The 17382-nt window shown below is 44.1% G+C and overlaps 2 non-coding genes across 2 annotated transcripts; both read right to left on the reverse strand.

Moving 5' to 3' along the window:
* Positions 1-6265: 6265 nt before the first annotated feature.
* TRNAY-GUA (transfer RNA tyrosine (anticodon GUA)) lies at positions 6266-6355 on the reverse strand. The gene is given in 2 exon segments: positions 6266-6301; positions 6319-6355. It is a non-coding gene; the product is annotated as a tRNA-Tyr (tRNA).
* Positions 6356-8811: 2456 nt separating this feature from the next.
* Positions 8812-8883, reverse strand: TRNAQ-CUG (transfer RNA glutamine (anticodon CUG)). Its single transcript has one exon. It is a non-coding gene; the product is annotated as a tRNA-Gln (tRNA).
* Positions 8884-17382: the final 8499 nt, after the last annotated feature.

Below are 17382 nucleotides of genomic sequence, written 5' to 3' on the forward strand. Positions count from 1 at the left end.
ACTCTTCTCCCAGACCATTCATATACCGACACATTTGGGGGACAAGGGCCTCTCTAAATGTTTTATAATATAGTGTTGTAAAACCATCTGGTCCCGGGGACTTCCCTGCCACTGATTTTAGTAGTGCTTTAACTATTTCTTCTTCTGAGATTGGCCTTTCAAGCATCTCCCTTTCAATACAGGTGATATTGGATAATATGGTGTTCCCTAGAAATTCCCTGATCTTCTTCTCTTTCCCTCCATTTTTTGCACCTATATTACTATCTGAAAAGATCCCCTCAAAATATGATCTAAAGGTTTCTGCTATATCTTTAGTGGGATAAACCATTTTTCCCTTTTTGTTCTTGATTGCCCCAATGAAATTTCTCCCTTTTCTCTTTTTTAACATTCTTGCTAAAAACTTACTTGATTTGTCCCCCCATAGATACTGTTCCTTGACCGACCCCTTAAACACCATCCTAGCTTCTTGGTCCAAAAGATCCTTCAACTCTAGCCTAGTTGTTACTAACTTTTTAAATACCAGATCTTTTTGTGGTCTACTTTTTTTATGGTCTTGTTCTAATTTGTGTATCTCTCTCATTAGGTTGTTGATTTTTTCAGTTCTCATTTTTTTTCTTTTTAGACCCCATGTGTATCAGTATTCCCCTTATGTAGGCCTTATGTGCGTCCCATAGCGTACAGCTTTTAATTCCCTCTGTGTCGTTGTGTATGAAATATTGTTCAATCTCGCTCGCTATTTTTATTCTATCCTCCTCCCCAAGCAGAAGTTCTTCATTCAACCGCCATGTAGAGGTTTTCCTCCCTATCCTTGAGATATTCAGACATAAATTTACCGGGGCATGATCCGAGAGGGTCATAACTTCAATCCCAGTGTCCATCACATATTCCAACAGCCCGTGGTCTATAAAAATGTAGTCGATCCGAGAATACGTCCCGTGGACTGTGGAGTAAAAGGAATAATCACGTACCAGAGGATTCTTAGCTCGCCATATATCTACTAATTGGTTATTGTATAGTTTTTGTAGTATGTTTTTATGTGCCGAGCTTCTTCCCTTCTTTACCTCCGATGAACTGTCTACTACCGGATTGAGGCCAAAGTTGAAATCTCCCATCATAATTACGTATCCTGCTTTAAAATTCATAAGTTTATTTAATATCTTGTTTAAGAAACTGATTGGGTTGCTATTAGGGGCATATAAATTTACCAAAGTGCATTTCTGTTCTTCTAATGTACCCTTTAAGAACAAATATCTTCCCTCTGTATCGCATAATTTTTCGCTTAGTTGAAATCTTGTGTTTTTAGAGAACCCTATCGCTACCCCTCTGCTTCTGGCCGAAATGGTGTCGCTATAATACCAGACCGGGTAGTTACTGGAGTATAACCTTATGTTTGATGCCAGAGAGATATGAGTCTCCTGGAGAGATACAACATCGGCCTCGTACCTTTTCAGCTCAGCTAAAATCTTATGACGTTTTGTTGGAGTATTCATGCCCTTAACATTATAGGACATGAATTTCAGACCTTCTTTTTTACTGTTACCCATCTGTTTGTCCTAGGGCTCCCCAGCCCAGCACGAGCACTTTTCAACCTATTCAATAGGGTGGTCCACACTATCTCTCTTTCTCTTTCCTCCCTAACCCCTCTTTCTACTTTACTTCCCTTCCCCAACCTTACGCCTTCCCACCTCCCCCCGCCCTTACCCCCCATCCCCCCCCGACCCCCCACCCCACCCCTCCCCCTCCCCCACCCTCCTCTTCCCGACCCCCTTGGCCTGTTTCTGGCCCTTGTTAGGTTGATGGTTGTACATACCCCTACCATCTCCTAAACTCTAGGTTATGTGGGTTGGGGTATCCCGCCTGCGCCTCTCCCGCCTCTACCCCTAGGACGGGAGGTATTGATTTCCACCTCCATGTTTTTTGTCAATATCTTCCTTTTTTCCTTTCCCCTCACTCCTCTTCCCTTCCCCGTGCCCCCTCCCCCACCTCCTTCACAATGACCCCATTATTTTGTCTTGCCAGCCCAGCAGTGCTGGCCGACGTACACCCATTTTCTCGCAGAAGTCTTCCAGCTCTTCCGGGAATGTTAACTTTGCCGATCTACCATCCTTAATTCCTATCAAGCAAGCAGGGAAACCCCACCTGTACTTAATATTCTGGGTATGCAGTTACACTAATAGCGGTTTCAGTAGCTTTTTCCTTTGGAGCGTCTCGGGTGCAATATCCGGAAATATCTGTATTTCCCTACCAGCATATTCCAGTGGGGTTTTTCCCCTTAATTTTTTCCATATTGTCTCCCTATCCTCAAAAAATGTGAACCGCACTATTATATCTCTTGGTCTGTCCATATCTCCCGGTCTTGCTTTGCCGATTCTATGGATTCTGTCGATCCTTAAAGGTGCTCTGGTCTCATTCCCCCAACATGGGGATAAAATGCTATTTAATATTGATCTTAAATCTTCGCCTTTTGATTCCGGTATCAAGCGGAGCTTCAAGTTTTGCCTTCTGCTTCTGTTCTCCTGATCTTCCAGTTTATATAGTATATTCCTTTGTGTTTGTTGTAGCGTTTTTAATTGATCTGAGACTTTGTTTAACTCTAGGGCTTGGAGATCCAGGCGATTTTCTGTAGCTTCTACTCTTTCCAATAGTCCACCCAAATCCTCTCGAAGTCCCCTAATATCTGTTTTAATTGCATTCTCTAGTTTTAGCAGCATCTCTGCCATTTCTTCTTTCGAGGGGGGGAGATCTTCTGTCCTTGATTCTTCCACTTTGCTACTCTCCCACTCACTGTGTGATGTTATGTCTTCGCTGTCTAGCTGTACGCCTCCACCCTTGTGTTTACCAGGTCCCTTTTTGTGATCTGAAATGGCGGATTGCCTTTTATCCGCTCCCGATTCTTTGGGGCTTGCTCCTTGTGTCATGTATTGTTGAATGGTCGTATCGTGGCTCTTATCCTTTAAATTTCTTGAGGCTCCACTTTTCGCCATTTTATTCGCTGATTTACTCATCTTCAGTCTATTTCAGACTCCTATGGAACCAAACGCCCCAATAACTCTTTCCCTTTGATCCTGTGACCTCGACAAAGTCGTTGCCTCCTACAACTTACTTTGTGTGGCAAACTAATTCTACTACTCTCTTTACTTCCCGATTTGCTTAAAGGTTATCCCCCTTCCTCTCGGGATATGCCTATATGGAATGGGAAGTCTCTAGGTACGCCACCCCTCCCCTAAGCAAGAACCTGAGTAACTCTGGGGAGCACCGTGTCACACCAGTGTGTTGTCGCATAGCACCAACACCACACAATATTAATGAGCCATATTAATGTGCCATGTTAGTGTGCCATACTAGTGTGCCATACCTAACACACGGAGGGCTAAAGGGCCGGCTGTAGAAGTTGGCCTCGAGGCCTTGTTCAGACATTCACCGCACAGAGGAAGGAGGGGGGAGAAAAAAAAAAACAAGAAAAGAAACGAGAAACAGGCCCCAAAAAAAAAAAAAAAGGGAGCAAGAAGAAAATGTAGCACGGAGTCCGTGGGATAAAATGCACTGGACTGGGGGCCACACACGGAGTCAACTCATGCGAATTCCATCGTGCTATTAATTGTGCACAGTGTCTTGTATATTTGCGGTAATCAGTCTTATATTATTCAGATTGTCTGCTGCGGATATAATACATATCTATCCCTCCGGTCTATCAACATCCTGTGGCGGTATCCTCAGAATTCCCACTCCAGGTATTTCCAGCCTGCGCTTAGGCCTACGGATGTATGTTAGCTCCTACCCTCCCGTTAACGTTTATTCATCTTTGCCAATCTTCTTCTCCTGTTTACCTGATCAGATTAAATCAGATTGACATGTCTGCTCAATTCCACACATGCCAGGGAAAGAGGGAAGGCAGGGAGACAAGCACATTCTATCTCACGCCATTATGTCCATGTTCTAAAATATATACACTGATTCTGCAGTCTATATTGCTTACAGGTGGGAACACTTCTTTTGGCAGATACAGTATCAACCGAATCAAGATGGACCCTCAGCGACTTATCAATATGTATTTGACTCTATCATTTTTAGTACTATGCGACTCTTCCAGTATATGTTTCACGAATACAATTGTTATAGTCAGTTTTGGGTAGCCTGTAATAACTTATTTTAATTGTTTGCATGGATAGAATGTAGCTACCCCTCGGATCTACCACTGTTTTAGGAAGGTGCCTTCTAAGATCCCGACTCACAGGTACCAAGCAGCGTTCAACATAGGGATGGATGGTATAACTATAGTCCTGTTTATGGTATATCCGTGCACCTTCTCTTTAGGACACTAGGCTCCAATCTACTCAGCGGGGACACCCGGCCATATGAGTGCACATCCAGCATCAGAAACTTCAGCCATATATATATTCAGAACTGCCTTCACCAGCAAATGCTCTTTCCATAGTCACATTGATTCTTTCCTCTTAAAACATATATGTTACACAGCCAAGTCATAAGATATTAAGAAGGTTACCGTCCTCTTCACTGCTGTGTCTCCTGCTGGATCCCGATGAATCTGAGCATAAACATCACTTCCGTGTGCCTCTGCAGTCTCTGATGCTAGAGGAGAGAGTCAGCTGAAAATGAAAGACTGGGGAGGGGGCAGCCAAAGCGTTGTGGGGGCCAGGAAGAGCTCTGATCCGGGGGCTGTGGAATCCTGCAACGCCGCTCCGAACTACCGCCCCGTGGGCTCCCGCATGGCTGGGCTGAGATCTCTCACCTCCCCGCTCCACGCCATGTCCTGCTTCTTGTTCGTCGGAGCGGCGTGCTTAGCGCGAGCGGCCCCTCCCCCTCGGCGAATACTACGCCCTCTCGACGCACATCCCCGGCGATTTAACAAGCTACTTAACCACTTTCAGACCGGACCAATTTGCTGGTCAAAGACCAGACCACTTTTTGCGATTCGGCACTGCGCTGCATTAACTGACAATTGCGCGGTCATGCGACGTGGCTCCCAAACAAAATTGACGCCCTTTTTTTCCCACAAATAGAGCTTTCTTTTGGTGGTATTTAATCACCCCTGCGGTTTTTATTTTTTGCGCTATAAACAAAAATAGAGCGACAATTTTGAAAAAAACGCATTATTTTTTACTTTTTGTTATAATAAATATCCCCCAAAAATATATAAAAAAACATTTTTTTCCCTCAGTTTAGGCCGATACGTATTCTTCTACATATTGTTGGTAAAAAAAATCGCAATAAGCGATTATTGATTGGTTTGCGCAAAAGTTATAGTGTTTACAAAATAGGGATAGTTTTATAGCATTTTTATTAATAATTTTTTATTATTTTTTTTTACTAGTAATGGCGGCAATGAGCGATTTTTCGGACATTTTTGACACATTTTTGGGACCATTGTCATTTATACAGTAATCACTGCTATATAAATGCAGTGAAGGGGTTAACCAGTGGGTGGCAGTGTAGGGGTTAAGTGTTCCTAGGGGTGTGTTACTAACTGTGGGGGGGGGTTGGGCTTTCATTTAGTGAACACTGATCTCTGCTCCAATCACATGGAGCAGAGATCAGCGTTGCTAGGCAGAATGGAGAAATGCTGTTTACAACGACGATCGAGTCCGCGGGTCCCGCGACCGGACTCACGGGGGTCCCGACCAGCGCTCCCGATGGCAGGGCGGCAAATTTAAAGGGACGTACATGTACGCCCATTTGCCTGCCCGTGCCATTCTGTCGACGTACATCGTCGTGCGCTGGTCGGCAAGTGGTTAAATGACACGAAGCTGTGATAATATAATTTTTTTTATTGAAAAATAAAAATGTGAAAATAAACTCTAACATTTTAGTGATGACAAAAAGTGTTTTGCTTTTTGCAGGACAACAAACGCAAGTCAACGGCTTAAAGGGCAGCTATGCTCCCCAATACACACCAACACTACATGGAAGAAACAATTCTAAATACAGCAATGCTATTTGGAAGGGTATTGATTCATACTACTAATTAAGTACTTGCAGGAATGAGCCAACAGTTTGCACCAAAATTTGGTTGTTCAGATGAATGCCCAAACGTTTGCCCATTCGGCTAGTAATATATTGCTATTGTCGTATATACATAGTCACATCGATCCAACCTGAACCAGTATAACTATGTAAAAATACATTCTGGTGCCTGTGTTTATTTATTTCACATGATCACTTCAGATTAAAAAAGGAAATAAAACAAAATATAACAAATACGCATAAATAAAAATCTTGCTAGTTTCTAGTTATGTTGCTAAAAACGTCCTTCGAGCCGGAATTGAACCAGCGACCTAAGGATTCCTGTGTAAATTTCCTCTACAGTCCTCCGCTCTACCAACTGAGCTATCGAAGGAATTGAATGACCAATAGGTGTCAAAGCAATTCGTTTGAAAAATTTCTGTTTTAAAGTGCATTATGTGGTATTTGTAGACCATTTGTTCACAGAACAATTGCAAAACACTGGTAGGTCACTGCCTATGTTCCATCAGATTAGGCGACCCGTCAGCTTTTGTAACAGAAGTGACGTTCCATCACAGTCATCTTGGTACACCCAAAGTCTTGCATTTCACACTTACTATTGCCAGTAAACTGAGCTTATATAGTGAAATACAGCAAATTGAAAACCCACTGATGGTTTTGAGGTTGAATTTTAAAAGCAGCTGTGTTCTGTCAGATTAGCAAACCTGTGAGATCAGCAGGCTTGCCATTGCTTTTAAAATTCAACATCAAAACAGTTAGACGGATTTCAAAATACTATATTTCATTATATAAGCTGAATTTACTGGTAAAAATACGTGTAAAATGCAAGACTCTGGTGGGTGTAAAAAAAAGTCCGCTTGCCCCCTTCTGACTGTAGGTTTAATGCGGACGAGTGCGGGGTGTACCAACATGCCGTGACAGGACATCACTTCCATTACAAAATCTGACGGGTCGCCTAATCTGATGGATCCCCAGCTTCTGGGTTTTCAGGGCTGGCGCTACCACTAGGCAAACTAGGCAGCCACCTGGGGCACACTGCCGCCTAGGGCACCCGGCCATTGGTATTCCTACTCCTCCTTTGCATCCAGGAACTAACTTAACAGGCAGCCACTCCCTAGTCCCTCTGTACAGTGTCAGAGGCCCAGCAGTGGCAGAGGACTGTGTATGTGTCCTGGGAGGAGGAAGGAAAGAAAACATCCCGTGCACCACTGAGTGACTCTGATCATGATAGTGCCAGTGACCTGTCTGTGTACCACATTGTCACAACCACAACAGCACCTTGTCTATATGCAAAATTATATGACATACCACCATATTACCACTCCCCCATCTTGGCGCCCTAGGGCAGCATCCATGGGTGCAGTGTGTGACAGTATAGTGCCCCCCACCCCTCAGGACCGTATGCAGTGAACATGTTGCACCCATGGATGATATGCCACTGGGATAGGACAGTATAGGGTCTGGCTAGGGCAGTATAGGGGCAGGCTAGTATAGGGTCAGGCTAAGGCAGCATATGGGCAGGCTAGGGTAGTATAGGGGCAGGCTAGGGTAGTATAAGGTGGACTACTGGCAGGCTAGGGTAGTATAGTGTCAGACTAGGGTAGTATAGGGGCAGGCTAGGATAGTAGGTAGACAGGCTAGGGCAGTATAGGGGCAGGCAAGGGTTGCATATAGTCAGGCTAGGGAATAAAGGGGCAGGCTAGGGTAGTATAATGGCAAGCTAGGGCTGTATAGTGATTTTTGAGCATGACAGGTTATGCAACATCCAGCAGATCAGCAGCCACGACTAGAAAAAATTATGGACACCTTTGTGCCCTGTCACACATAACTAATTAATATTACTTCTCTCTGTTTCTCTCTCCCAGTGCTCCCACAGTCTTCGGTGCCTAGCCTCAGGCATGCACGAGGCCCCCTCCCCTAGTTCCACCCAATAGAAATGCAAGCCTTGCAAATGGCACCCGAACATCAGCTGTTGGCGGAGCTGGTGGGTAAGGGATCTTTCATTGCTCTCTATCTCCTGTGGGTACCCCTCACAGCACACCCACCTGAGCTCTTAATGTCTGCTCGGGTGTTTAAAAGCCAGTGTTGTAGACTGTGTACAAGAACCCGGCTACTATGAGTATGCGTGTTGAGGGCAGCAAGGTGACCTTTTTACAGGGCTGCGGAGCAGCATGGGGGGTACTTGTCACCCTGCCCCCCTGACCCAGTCTGCCCCTGGATAACACACAAAACTGCTGGAAAAAAATCTTGGGTGTTAATTTCCCACCCCTCTCAAAGTGCCGCCTGGGTCCAAAGGACCCAGTGGGGCCCAATAGTAGGGCCGGTCCTGCTAGCCTGTGTATGTATGTGTGTGTATATATATATATATATATATATATATATATATATATATATACATATATACACTATCCTAGCTTGTCCATATACTACCCTTGCCTGTCTATATACTTGCGGACCACAGCCGGCATGAAGAAGCTAGTCGGTGCCACCACTATTTGTCTTCAGGCCAGTCCTTGCACCAGCCCTGGTTTGGAGCACGCACATGCATGCCCCCTGCTGGCTTTACTAGGTGTTGAGTGCTTTCTTCTCTCCCCTGAAGCCACTGCTGGAAGATGCAGGGGATCACATGACTGGACCGGAGGAGGCTAAAAAAAGGGTAAGTATACAGTTCTTTTTGTGTATATACCCCACTCAGCCACAGCAACCAAACAGGTTAGTACATGTCTTACTTTTTTTAATTCTTCATTTGGATTTCACATTAGAATATCTTTTGTAATAAGCATAAAGCTTTCAAGGTAAGAATAAAAACAAGAGAGTTCATGTAAAAGAAGGTCCCACCGAGATTTGAACTCGGATCGCTGGATTCAGAGTCCAGAGTGCTAACCATTACACCATGGAACCCTAGTTCTGAGCAATCAGGAGGACTATTGGGACTTCTATGAGGTTGCGGAGGGAGTGTAGATAAATCATATATTTACATGGGGGAGTTAAGGTGTTTCTTATGCCGCGTACACATTCCGTCTGACTAGGTCTGACGGAATCAGTCCGGACAATTCCATCATGTGTGGGCTAATCCAATCATTTTTCATAAAAAATAAAATCCAACGGACCTAGAAATAGAACATGTTTCAAATCTCTGACAGACTCAATTCCTATCGGGAAAACCATTCATCTGTATGCTGGTCCAAAGGACCAAGTACGCCGCAAGGGAAGCTATTGGCTACTGGCTATTGAACTTCCTTTTTTAGTCCCGTCTTACGTCATCGCGTTCAAAGTGAACGGACTTTCGAACAGAATTGTGTATTTAACGTGCGCTGTTTTTACTAAGGGATGTGGTGGATTTTATTAATTGCTTTGTAGGGGAAAACTTGCTGAGTGATCATCTGAGCCTAGGGCTTCAAGAAATCAAACGAGGAGAATGGCCAAGGATAATGAACTCAACTTTATTATTCAATCTTATCAAAGACAGTGGTGTTGTAGGAACTTTGCCCTTGCTAATGTAAGGAGCCTGGATACTCTTTGTAATAAAGATCGCATTGGAAAGTAGGAAATACCTCTGACCGCCGACATCCCTACATGGTTAACAATACCCTTACCCGTATACAAGATGATCGTTTTTGGTGAGGTGGAGGTGAGAAATGGCACTGATATACTGAAACAACTGCTACCACAAAGCAGACTCGTCGTCAAGGACAACCAAGTATGGAAAACCATGGACCCCAACTGCTGTACCAGACATGCCCTGTAAAAAGGTCACCTTGCTGCCCTCAACACGCATACTCATAGTAGCCGGGTTCTTGTACACAGTCTACAACACTGGCTTTTAAACACCCGAGCAGACATTAAGAGCTCAGGTGGGTGTGCTGTGAGGGGTACCCACAGGAGATAGAGAGCAATGAAAGATCCCTTACCCACCAGCTCCGCCAACAGCTGATGTTCGGGTGCCATTTGCAAGGCTTGCATTTCTATTGGGTGGAACTAGGGGAGGGGGCCTCGTGCATGCCTGAGGCTAGGCACCGAAGACTGTGGGAGCACTGGGAGAGAGAAACAGAGAGAAGTAATATTAATTAGTTATGTGTGACAGGGCACAAAGGTGTCCATAATTTTTTCTAGTCGTGGCTGCTGTTCCTGTTCTTTTGAGTGGCTGGAGTACATAGAGGGCTGTGCTGCTACACATCCTTGAAACTGCCTGGTTCGATTACAAAAATTTGAACCGGCTTGGAAGAGAATAATTCATGGAGAAGGCTCAAGGGTCTGTGCATTGGGGGTTCCCTCATTCACTTGGCAGAAACAACTTCAGTGCCAGACACCTATCACAGGCTGGTGTGTGAACCTCAAAGATGCACTGTTAACAATTGGACAGGAAGACATTCGAGCCAATATCCAGATGAATCAAGTTTCTATGAACATTGAGCAAACCGATCTTGGCAATTGGGACTCTATGATTTGGCAATTGGGACTCTATGATTTCTCCTGGAAGAGAATAATTCATGGAGAAGGCTCGAGGGTCTGTGCATTGGGGGTTCCCTCATTCACTTGGTAGAAACAAGTTCAGTGCCAGACACCTATCACAGGCTGGTGTGTGAACCTCACAGATGGACTGTTAACAATTGGACAGGAAGACATTCGAGCCAATATCCAGATGAATCAAGTATCTATGAACATTGAGCAAACCGATCTTGGCAATTGGGACTCTATGATTTCTCCTTTATTGAAGAAAATTCCACCACTTACAGTTGAATTGGATACATGATTTAAGAGGGATAGTAGGAAAATTATAGAATTACAAGAACTGGTGAAGGAAAACCTCATCAGTTCTAATAAAATTGCTAAAGAATTTCAGGAGCCTTGGTGGAACATACCCAATAACACTCTTACTCACCCGCTATTGAGAACTCTTTCCATGAATTTTGTGTTTATTCAATTTATATTAACCTCCCTGGCGGTATTCCCGAGTCTGGCTCTGGGTGAAAATTTAGTACCATTAGCGGTAACCCCGAGCTAGACTCTGGACCACATCGCTGGATCCAGAAAGAGGTTATTACCTTGTCCCCTGGATCCAGCGATGTCTCCCCGCAGTGCGAGCGAGTCGTCCTCCGCTCGATATATCACATCGCCGGGCTCCGTTCCCTGCGAGCGTTGAGACGCAAGGGGATGGAGAATGGCGCCAAATTCAAAAAGTAAAACATACACATTACATACAGTATAATGTAATCTTACAGATTACATTACTGTATGTAATTATTTCATATCCCTTTTGTCTCTAGTGGTTTCTCCAGTGCCCTGCATGTAGTTTTATATTATAAAAACTGTTCTTTCTGTCTGGAAACTGGAGATTGTCCATAGAAACCAAAACTGTCCCTTTACATCAAAAGTGATTTTAGACCAGCTAGAAAACAGCGATAATAAATTATAATCACTCGCAGAATTTGTGGGGAGATCCGTCATCAAACACTGAAAAGTAACGACAGTGACAATTCAGCAACTGAGCAAATTTCAGTGTTTTTGATTTGATAACATTATTGAATAATTTTTATTATTGTTATATTATTATTTGGTATAAATATTTATAGTTATTTATTATATTATAATTTATGATTTCATTTTTCAGACTTTATCATACCCGGTATGTCTGCTAGACTCTGGTTTGGACAGATTTAAGCGAGTTATTCCTAAGAATTACAGGACTACAATATAAAACGCCAAATTTTCATGCAAAATAATTGTACCGCTTTCAGCACCTAAAATCTGAAATAATCATACCGCCAGGTAGGTTAATACGTTTTTTGTTTGGTTTATATTGTTGTGGTAGAAGACAACTAAGAACAATCCAGAAAAAGAAGGAAAGCATAGAGATGGCTTCAATCTTAAGGGCCAGGGATGTCTGAGCAGTTTGGTTGTGAATCGATTCTGATTCGAACCGATCCAAGTGGGGATATATGTGTGTTTTATATATATATATATATATATATATATATATATATATATATATATATTGTAAAGGATTAGCATCAAATGTAGAGCTTGAATGACACCGCCACTCACTGGTTCTTCTTTTTAAGGGCTTTGTTTTCTCATTTTTATTAAAAGAAAGACCAACAAACAAAGATAGGTTTCCCTCGCAGGGGTTTCAGCATTTCTTTTCATCAACAAAACTACATTCAGCCTACTAGGCTCTCACTTGCAGCACTGCAGCTCTGGCCTTACCCTCCAGGCCCTTGTCTGTCTCATACAGACTGTTTCACTGACCACCTTGGTGCACACAGCTAGCAGCCTTTTGCTGCACTGGCTCCCCCGTGGAGCCCTCCTGATTCCTGGTACTCAGATTTCCTATCTGCCAGGATGGAGCCCAGAACCGTGGTCAGGTCAGTACTAAAAGCCCAGCACACACCTGCCCAATAATTATGCTGGCTGTTCTCAAAATCAGGACCCAGGACTAGGGTTTCGATCCCACCCGGATCTCTCAGAAATCCCTGAGCTCCAGGTCCCAAAGTGGACTTTAGAAAACACTGAGGAAACAGAAACTGAAAGGCCAGTTTCCTCTTCATGTTACATGCTCCCTGGAGCCCCTCAACCCGTCTGGTTGAGAATTCTAGGTCACAGCCTCCTTCTAGACTCTGGCAGGGCAATGCTCTGCCACTATAATATATATATATATGTGTGTGTGTGTGTGTGTATGTCCATGTATTTTATATATGCTGTTATATGGACACATACAGTGCATGATTGACCAGGCTAGATTTCAGCGACTTGTCCGAGCCAACTCAATTACACATATTGAAGGAAACTTGTTGATGTTAATATGTAAGAATATAGTGTTGCCATGACACTTTGGACAAAGTGTTTGTCATGTGTAAATTTAGTTATTTGCCTCAGAACAGTAATGGGGTTCTGAGGGTTAATTGTGTAGGTTAACTTTGACATGAGTTTGGCTGGGCTGTGTTAGAGTTCTGCCTGGTCATGTGTACAGTGAGGTGCACATGACAGGCCAGAACCAGGCCTGGTTGGATGTTTTGGTTATCAGCTTCCCTGGAGCCAATCAGTGGGTGCGCCGGGCCCTGCTGAGGAGTCTGGGGAAGGGTACTTAAGATGTTGAAGTCACGTGTTCTGGGTTGTTCGTGAGGCCCTAGCGTTTTGTTCCTGATTCTGGACCGGGGTAGCCCCCACGTGGGGTCCCAGTCACTGGAGTATTTGTCATGTGTAAATTTAGTTTTTTGCCTCAGAATAGTAATGGGGTTCTGAGGGTTAATTGTGTAGGTTTACTTTGACATCAGTTTGGCTGGGCTGTGTTAGAGTTCTGCCTGGTCATGTGTACAGTGAGGTGCACATGACAGGCCAGAACCAGGCCTGGTTGGATGTTTTCTGTATCAGCTTCCCCAGAACCAATCAGTAGGTGCGCCGGGCCCCGCTGAGGAGTCTGGGGAAGGGTACTTAAGATGTTGAAGTCACGTGTTCTGGATTGTTCGTGAAACCCTAGTGTTCTGTTCCTGATTCTGGACTGGGGTAGCCCCACGAGGGGTCCCATCATGGGAGCGTTCGTTGCTCTGCAACATGTTTCGGTTGGTTGACCCCCATAGACCTGCCTGGTCTGGGGTAGTGATCCGTCTGTTCACGAGTCTCGGAACCGGCTGGTCCGAGGCGCAGTAACTGAGGGAGGATTCAAGGTGTCCGGGTGTGGTCTCGGCTTGGGGGGGCACTGCAGCTCATGAAAGTGACCGGGGGAGGACTTTTGTCATGGTTATGCAGTGATCTTCCTGTGTTTGCTTACCTCCCCTCATGTGTTCAGACTAGAGGCCAGCCACTTCCACCTGGTAGTTTTTATAACCTCTCCTCTAAGCATGGCTCCACCCCAGGCCCTATCAGGGAGCCCTATATTAACCTGTGCACTGCAGGCCATCAGTGCTGATCAACCATTGTGTATACCTTTGTGTGTTAGCTTCCTGTTTCCTGCCGTGTGCTCTTCTACTGTTTTCCGTTACCGACTTTGGCGTGTTTTTGACTATCCCTGTTTGCCTGTGATCCTGACCTTTTGGCGTGTCCCCGACTATTCTTGTCTGCTTGTGGCCCCGACCTTGGCTTTGTCCCTCACCATCCCTATCCTCCTGTTGCCTACTGTGGGTGTGAGCTGGGGGTTGCGACCTGGAGCCAGTTGCAGCCAAGTCCATCCTCACCACTAGAGGCGCTGGTGAACACCTGCTGGCTCTTAGACTCCATGCCCCAGGGAATCTTACGCTCTAACCCCAGTAGGATCTGTCCCCCATCTGCAGCAGTCAGCCGTAGGGTCCACAACCTTGCGGTGCACTCCTGATCCCTACGGTGTGCATCTGTCAACTCGCCTCAAGGTGACCTGACAACTTTTTGGAGGAGGGCCAACAAGCTGGCATCCTGAGAAGTGCCTGGTTGCTGAGTTGTGAAGGACATTGATGAATCTACGCTTTTTCCAGTACTGTCAAGGAGACAGAGAACGTTCCAGGTACTGAGGAAAAAAGTTCCTGTTCACTTTCAGTGACAACTTGTTCAAGGTCAGAGATTTCACAAGTTCTGAATCAAAGTGCTGATTGCCATAATCTCTGGATAGAGATTTGTTCAGCCTTGAAGCGCCTAGATGTGAGTGGCTACTCTCTGGGTGGTACTAGAGACTTGGTTATATTTGCAGTTCAAGGTGCTTGAGTTCTTCACCCTTGCCCTCTGTTCCCATACAAAACCTTTCAAAAGGAATTTATTGGTGTCAACATCCAAAGTTGTTGGGTATCAACCCTGGGAACCCCTAGACATGGAAGAACAAGCCAAGCGGAGGTAACCGGTAAGCCCAAAATGTAAGGCCGCCCTGCCAAGGGTGTTAATCTAATTGCACATATTGAAGGAAACTTGTTGATGTTAATATGCAAGAATGCGAATTAGGGCAGTTTATGACTACAGCTGTTCACGGCTAGGGGTCATCTTCTGTCACTCTGAAAGACACATGGAGATCAAAGCATTTAATGGAAAGGGCAAATCAATTTGCTCAGCCATTCAATGTGTTGGAGATATAACATGGCGTTCAGTCTTGTCTCAGTGTGTGGTTATGAAGGCACCAAGGTCTAGGGAACATGGGGCTCTGAATATTTACTAGCCTTGTCGTAATTATACTCTGTTGGATTGTGTCATCTGTTGCAAGACTTTGTTCTGTGTTGGAAGTCAGTAAAGTGCATCTCTCTGGAAGAATTGGGTTGCTGCGGAAGAGTACTTATAGTAACTAATTAATTATCTACCCAATACACCACAATACTATATCACTACAGACCTGATTGGAAAGCCTGTGTGAAAGGGGCCTTCAGCTGCTAAGACCGCCTTCTTTCTTGCTAATTATTTGCAATCAATTAAGGCAATTGATGGGTGGAGTCTACAGCATTTAGTTATACTATTTATTTCAAAAAGTTCTGTATTTTAATGTAGTTATGACTAAGGCCTTGTAGGCTGAAATGCGGAAACTGGTTTTATCTCTGTTTGTACACTGTGTTTTTTTCAATAAACATGAAGATTTTTAGGAGCAGCACCTGGTTGTGCAGATCATCTTAATGGATTGCTACTTACAAACAAACAACTGTGGATAAAGCACCCGTGAGCTCTGTTGATATTTTTGTGTATGGATAGTAGCACGGTTTCTTTTGTGTTCAAGAAGTGTCAATAACCAACTTCTGTTTACCTCCATGATCAGCTGTGATTGGACACAGCTGATCATATGGTAAAGAGCCACTGATTGGCTCTTTACCTTAATCTGTGATCAGTGGTGTCTGAAGGACACTACGATCACAGAGCTCGCCTCCAACACCTAGCAGTGAAGGAACAGCAAGTGGTTTTAAGTGCACTATTATTTAGCCACTTGTGGACCACGTGTTCACAGTACATTATAAAATGTTGGTATGTTGCTGCCTGCTTCTGCGTTTAGGGCACACACAACAACACCTGGCTTTACCCTTGGCTTTTTACCTATTTTGTTACATTACAGCCTTTAGTTCAATGTTTTTTTAATCTGAATTATTTGTGATGGATCAGAACATAATAGTCTAAGTTGGAGAAGTAAAATTAGAAAAATATATACATAAAACAATTTTTCAGAAATAAAAAACTGAAAATTGGCATGTGCGTATGTATTCAACCCTTTGTTATGAAGTCCATAAAAAGCTCTGGTGCAACCAATTACCTTCAGAAGTCACATAATTAGTGAAATGCAATTTAAGTGCCACATGATCTGTCATTACATATACACACCTTTTTGAAAGGCCCCAGAGGCTGCAACACCTAAGCAAGAAGCATCACTAACCAAACACTGCCATGAAGACCACTCTGGTTCACTCTGTCTCAGTCACATAGTTCTGGTCACATCTGGTTTATGACAGAGCACCATCAAATCTATCATAACCAAATTGAAAGAACATGGCACAACAGCAAACCTGCCAAGAGACAGCCGCACACCAAAAACTCCCAGACCGGGCAAGGAGGGCATTAATCAGAGAGGCAGCACAGAGACCGAAGTTAGAGTTGAAACCTCAATAGAGTTGGGCTTTATGGCAAAATGGCCAGAAGATGGCAAGTTTTGAGTTTGAGAAAAGGCATTTGGGAGACTCCCAAAATGTATGGAGGAATGAGCTCTGGTCTGATGAGACTAAAATTTAACTTTTTGGCCATCAAAGAAAAGGCTGTGTGGTGCAAACCCAATATGCAAAGAATTACAGGTGATATCGATGTTTGCCTTGTTCCTTATATGTACTTTGTGTAGCTAAAAAGGGCGCTGGCCTATTGTTTATGCAACTTTATTAAGTCCTGACCAAGGCCTGGGGCAATACTTAAGAAACTAGCAGATATTACCAAATTAGGAAAAGCTTGTAAAAGGCACTCTGGCTTTGGCAATAAAGCTGACAATGCACCATGAGTCACCAGTGTGCCTTAGCCAATGGCAGGTTGCCAAATATTACTATAAAGTAACTGTGTCCATATTTCCTGGTGTCATTTTGCTGTGGATCTTCTGCTAGAAGGGTCCCTCATCCGTTTGTACTGGTACATCTGTAATAAATCTGTCTTCTAATCAACATGGCCGGAGTTGACTGATCAGTAAGAGGAATGGAATTTTACTGACACCCAACACATCATATCACCCAAAGAACACCATCCCCACAGTGAAGCATGGTGGTGACAGCATCATGCTGTGGGGATGTTTTTCAGCAGTCGGGACTGGGAAACTGGTCAGAGTTGAGGGAAAGATGGATGGTGCTTAATACAGGGATATTCTTAAGCAAAACCTGGACCACTCTGTGTGTGTGATTTGAGGCTAGGATGGAGGTTCACCTTCCAGCAGGACAATGACCCCAAACACACTGCTAAAGCAACACTTGAGTGGTTTAAGGGGAAACATGTAAATGT

Source organism: Lithobates pipiens, unplaced genomic scaffold (genome assembly GCF_037356315.1).
Source record: "Lithobates pipiens isolate NorthernLeopardFrog02 unplaced genomic scaffold, aLitPip1_a1.2 Scaffold_18, whole genome shotgun sequence".
In the NCBI taxonomy this organism is placed as follows: Eukaryota; Metazoa; Chordata; class Amphibia; order Anura; family Ranidae; genus Lithobates; species Lithobates pipiens.